The sequence below is a fragment of the Carlito syrichta genome, unplaced genomic scaffold, assembly GCF_000164805.1.
Source record: "Carlito syrichta isolate Samal-C Ts95f unplaced genomic scaffold, Tarsius_syrichta-2.0.1 Scaffold82277, whole genome shotgun sequence".
NCBI classification, from domain to species: Eukaryota; Metazoa; Chordata; class Mammalia; order Primates; family Tarsiidae; genus Carlito; species Carlito syrichta.
In genome coordinates, this window is record NW_007026373.1 from 575,474 (window position 1) to 581,299 (window position 5,826).

Sequence of the window (5,826 nt, forward strand, 5' to 3'; positions counted from 1 at the left end):
AATTCATGAGAATGTCACAGAGCACTCAACCAGAAGGGTTTAAAAATAAATTTTGGCAACAGAAAAACTCAGCAGGACTGCTGGAGATCTGACAAAAGCAACAGGACATACATCTTTGGGTGGGGGAGGGGCAGAGACCTTGATCCAATTATGGCTCATCTGCTGATTGACCACTTAACCTTGAACACGTTTATACTGTGTGACCTTGAGCAAACCTCTCCTTCTCTGTAGATGCCCGTTTTCTCATGTGAAAATGAGAAGTTGGACAACTTGGAAGGTCTACTCCAGTAGTGACTGCCTAACCTCAAGTTTTATGTCTAACTCTTCCTAGCTTCATGACCTTGACACATTACTTAACCTTTTTTTTTTAAAGTTTCAGAACAAAATTTGTTAGAGAAAGAAGAGAGGAAAGAAAGGAAGACATGCCAGACCTGGTATGGGCAAGAAACTGCCCACCTAACCTTTTTAACCTCGATGTCATCGTCTACAAAATGAAGGAGTCATAAAGTCACCTTGCTCACCTTATAGAATTGCATGGGAGAAGTACCTTGTATAAACTCCAAACAGCTATTTATGTGATATTATTGTAAGAGCAAATATCATTCTGTGGTATCAATGGTGTCTTCAGGCTGCATAAGGATCTATAAGACCAAACAGCAGTATTCATGGGGCAGAACGACCTAGTGGTTAAAGGCTGTGGATCCAGATGCCTGAGTTCCCAGCTCAGCTCCGCCACATTTACCCATTTCCTCATGTGTAAAATGGGATAATAACAGCACATGTGAAACCCAGGGTGGTACCTGACATGTGGTGTGTCTTGGTCCGCATTAGTGATCATCGTGATTATCTTCCAATCACAAACCAAGGGAGCCAGATGGGGCAATGGGGCTGGGCACTGGCTTTTGTGAGCTTCTTCCATTTTTGTTTTGTTTTGTTTTGTTTATGAGTCGGAGTCTCACTCTGTCACCCAGGCTGGAGTGCAGTGGCATGCTTACAGCCACCGCAGCCTCGACCTGCTGGGTTCAGGCGATCCTTCCGCCTCAGCCTTCCTATATCTGGAACCAAAGATGCGTGTCATCACGCCCGGCTAATTTTTTGGTTTACTGTAGAGACAAGGTCTCGCCAACTTGCCCAGGCTGGTCTTGAACCCTTGGGCTCAGGCGATCCTCTCGCCTCGGCCTCCCAAAGTGCTGGGATTACAGACTTAAGCCTCCACATCTGGCCTGTTAGTTTGTTTTTAAGAGACAGTCTTCTCTGTCACCCAAGCTGGAGTGCAGTGATGCGATCATAGCTCACTACAGCCTCAAACTTCTGGGCTTAAGCAATCCTCCCACCTCAGCCTCCTGAGTAGCTGAAACCTCAGGTGCACACCACCACACCTGGCTAATTTTTTCTTTTCTTTTTAGAGATAGCAGTCTCACTATGTTGTCCAGGCTGACCTCAAACTCCTGGGCACAAGTGATTCTCCTGCCTCAGCCTCCTGAGTAGCTGGGATTACAGGCATGAGCCACCATGTCAGGTCCCAGATCAGGAGCTTCTTGGGGTCAGAGGCTACCTCTTATTCATCTTCAAACCACACCTGCCATTCCTAGTACAGTGCCTTCTTGCAGCACGGTTCCCTACACACCTGCTAACTATTCAAAAGTTAAACAAAACATCACTTTATTTTTAACAGATAGGGAGACTAAAATCCAGACAAGAGAAGTGACCCACACATAGTTCCACAGCAAGCTAGCAAAGGGGAAAAAGGCTGTCCTGGGACTGGTGAAGACCCCCATTTCCACACGCCCTAGGCACTCCAAAAGGGCAGGCAGACTTTTCTCATTTCCCCATAAAAGCCACAGATAAAGGTGTTTATGGCTTGGCTGCTAACCAAGGCCATAGCACTTCAATAGGTTATAGTCTGACCCTGTCAACCTTTTTATTTGTTTGTTTGTATGTTTAATGGTGTTAACAACCATACTTTCTACTATAACTTGAAAATTCTCAGGACCTCCATCCTGAAGACATCATAGACTGACCCCCAATTTCAGGCAATAAAACACAGGCCCCTCTAACTAGTCACCTGTATAATAATTATTTCCACAAATAATATTACAATAATAATTATTCACGTTTGTAAAAAGTCATTTCTGCGCTATAGAGAGGCTGACTTGTTTAGTACTTGAACAGTAATTCTGAAACAAAATGATGTTCTCAAAATAAGTTAGTGGGCTAGGCGTGGTGGTTCATGCCTGTAATCCCAACACTTTGGGGGGCTGAAGTGAGAGGATTGCTTGAGCCCAGGAGTTTGAGATCAGCCTGGGCAACTTGGCGAGACCTTGTTTCTACAGTAAATCAAATAAATTAGCCAGGCATGGTGGCACGTGCCTGTGGTTCCAGCTACTTTGAAGGCTGAGGCGGAAAGATTACTTGAGCCTAGCAGGTTGAGGCTGTGGTGGTCATGAATGTGCCAGTGCACTCCAGCCTAGGTAACAGGGTAACAGAGACTCCTGCTTAAAAAAAAAAAAAAAAATCACTTATTTTAAACGTACAGTCACTAACTAAAGTAGGTGAATTTATCACGTGATGTGTACTTCCATAAAGTTGCTTGAGCAGCTAAGTAAAAAAATCACAAGTGGCCTTTATTTTCTTCCTTGTGCTTTTCTATATTTTCCAAATTGTCTTTAATCAAAAGAAAAAATAAAATAGTGCAGCAGGGGTTCTTTGGCCTTTAGTGGTTTTCCCCTACAAACAGGGGCTGAGACACAGCTGAGGGGAGGGGATGTGCCCTGACTCCCTATTATGTGTGACCTCAGTTTCATCCCTGCAAAATGGTCCTGATGCCTGTCATGCTTGACTCACTAAGCTGTAACAGGTCTCAAAAGAGAATGGTGACCAATCCCAGGCATGAGAGGACACTGTGAGCTATATCCACCCTGCACAGCTAACAGGTACTACTGTTACCAAGACCTCCTTTGCTGCCAACTCATCATGGTCTCCCCACGCCTCTCAATATTTCAACCCCACAGAAAAGAGATGGAAAGTTTTAGACTTGAGAAGGATCATCAGGAATAGCTATGGACCAGTCACGCAACTTTGTCAAATCTTGACACTCTGCCATATGTGTATCAAATTTTTTTTCTAAAAAATAGGACAATACAGATATAACGAAATTCCCTGTGAGCATCTTTCAGATCTCATCCTCATCTCCCCCTCTCCAGAGGTAAACACTATTTTGTTTGGGGTTTTTCAGTTCCCATGTAGGTTTCAATACTTTTACTACCTGACTGTATCCCTAAAAATATATACATAGCATATTATCCAATTTAATAAAACAGTTTATATAACATTGTACCTATACTACAACTCAATGCTGGTTTTTTTCCTGGAGTGTATCTATGTTTAGGCTAACAGCCTTAGTGCATTTTTACTCCCAGTATATTCTTGCATTGTATGAATAGGTCACAAGTATCTATCTGGACTGTTGTTGATGGGCAGTTAATCCATTGCTAATTTTTCAAAATTATGTGCTGAGTGACTGGAGTGGAGTCATTGAATTGTATTAATAGCTATGAGCATCTCCAACTTTCTTAGCTTTTACCAAACTGGTGTCCAAAGTCATCCAGTTTACATCTCCATCGGTGGCATTCGAGGGCTCCAACAGTGTCATGTCTTCACCCCATCCCCCATATTGGCAGCCTCTCTACTCTGTGCCAGTCTGGCGGATGTGAAATGGTGTATTATGGTTCTTTTCATTTGCATATCTCACATGACCAGTGAGGTTGAACACCTTTTTATATTTTTGGCCATTTTACCCATTTGGGCTTCCTCCTTTGAGAATTGCCTGTTGATATCCTTAACCCATTTTTTAAACATTGGATTGTCAGCCAATTAAACCCCCTCCACCTGGCATACCCACCTCCCAATTCTCACAACCTATCTAAATGCCATCTTTCCTGGGAAACTTGTTCCCTCTCTTCCATTCAAAGTTAGAGGTGCCACAAAACAATCACTGGTGACATTCTGCCTTTCTTGTAGCATTTATAGTTTCCTGTTGTGTGGTGTTTTAACTTCTCATCTTGCACACCACTTTTTAGTTTACAAAAGCACCTGCTCCTTCATTATCCTATCTGAACCTTTATCTATGCAGTGGACCCATGAGATGGGTAGTATTATTACCACCCTTTGAACAGATGAGGAAACATGGCCAAGGAGGGACTAGCTCACCCAAGACCCCACCCAGGCTCAAATGCAGAGCTGGACCTGAAGCCAGGATGCCCCAATTCCACGTCCAGTTCACTGCACAAGCCCCTTATTTGCACATATATCAACACTGACTCCCCCACGAGACTGGGCCTCTTGTCTCCCATTCACACCTGTGTGCCCCACAGCCCCCTGCTCTAGTCCCACACAGTGGGGCACTCTATGAATACAGAATTCCCTGACAAAGTATAATAACCACTTACTGCACACCCACTGGGTGCCAGGGCTTCACACACATTAACTCTGACCTTCCCAATGACTCTGTTTAGACGAGGAAACTGAGGCTTAGAGCTGAAGTGACACTCAGGGTCCCGTGGTCAGCAGTGGGTGGAGCTGGCCTGTGAGCCTCAGAGATGAGTGCATCCCTCTGCCACCTCTGCCCCTGGCATCCTAAAGTTAGACGGAGGGACTTGGAAGCCAATGGTAGCATCCTGCTGGCATCATCAGCCCTGCCTGCGACGAATGCATGTTCTCTTGATGAAATGTGGATAAGTAGCACAACTCTAGGGCCCCTTTGGGACTCGAAAATCTGCTCTCCAGGACAGGGAGGTTTTGTCTGATGGGACTGCTTCCCAGTTTTCCTTCCAGGTTTAAGCAGAGGAGAGGCGGGAGCTCAGAATTGCTAGGTTCTGCCTTGGCTCCAGGACTCAGAATGGGATAGCAAGGCAGGAGGGAGTAGCAGGACCAACAGGTGGAAGGATGTGAAGAAGAAGGCGAGAGGACTCCTGGATCTTCAGCTGTGAAAGTGAGGTAGAGGGCTGGACAAACCACATCCCAGGGCCAAAGGTGGGCAACTTGACAGCGAACAGGGAATGCTGTGGGTGAAGGAGCTGTCCACTGACCACGCCCTTGAAAGCACATATCCTTGTCTCCTGGGGGTGTCTGCAGAATGTGATGGTAGCAGGAGAGGTAGGCCCCGGGGAATTAGGGCAGGAACAGGGATGAGGGGTTATTAGTAGGTGTTCTCCACCCCTGTCCTCCAAGAGTGGGTCTGGGTGGGGACCTGTCTGCCTTTTCTCCCCAGGACAGGGGCCATATGAGGCTGGAGTCATGCCCCTTGCCTCAATCTGCTATTCCTCGGGCTTTGTGTATGCTGTCTTTCATTGTGTGCCCTCTATTTCTATGATGTGTCTGTGCAAATGGTATGTATTTGCGATTGTATCTTGTATTTCTGTGCATTGGGTCTGTACACACTGTTAGTGTACTCTTTCTCTTGTGCGTCCGTGTTGTGGCTCTACGCACCAAACTGTCCACCTTACATGTATGTTCTGTCGCGTGTCTGTGAACACGGTGTCACTCCTTGTGTCTCTATGCCCTTGGCCTGTGTGTTCAGTATTCTCTTTACCGTGTGTTGTGACTTGTGTCTGTGCTCTGTGTAGCTATCTCTTTGTGCAGAATGTTTCTGCTGTAAGTGCAAGCTGTTGTGTGTTTCGCGGTGTGGCCCACTTAGGTCGTCCGGGCTGTGCCTCTGTGTGTCTGCGCCAAGCGTCTGCACCGCCCTGCCGTGCATCCGTGCCAGCTGTGCGCGTTGCCTCTTGCGCGGAGTTGTGTGTTTCCTCAACAAGTGTGTGAGCCGCCGTG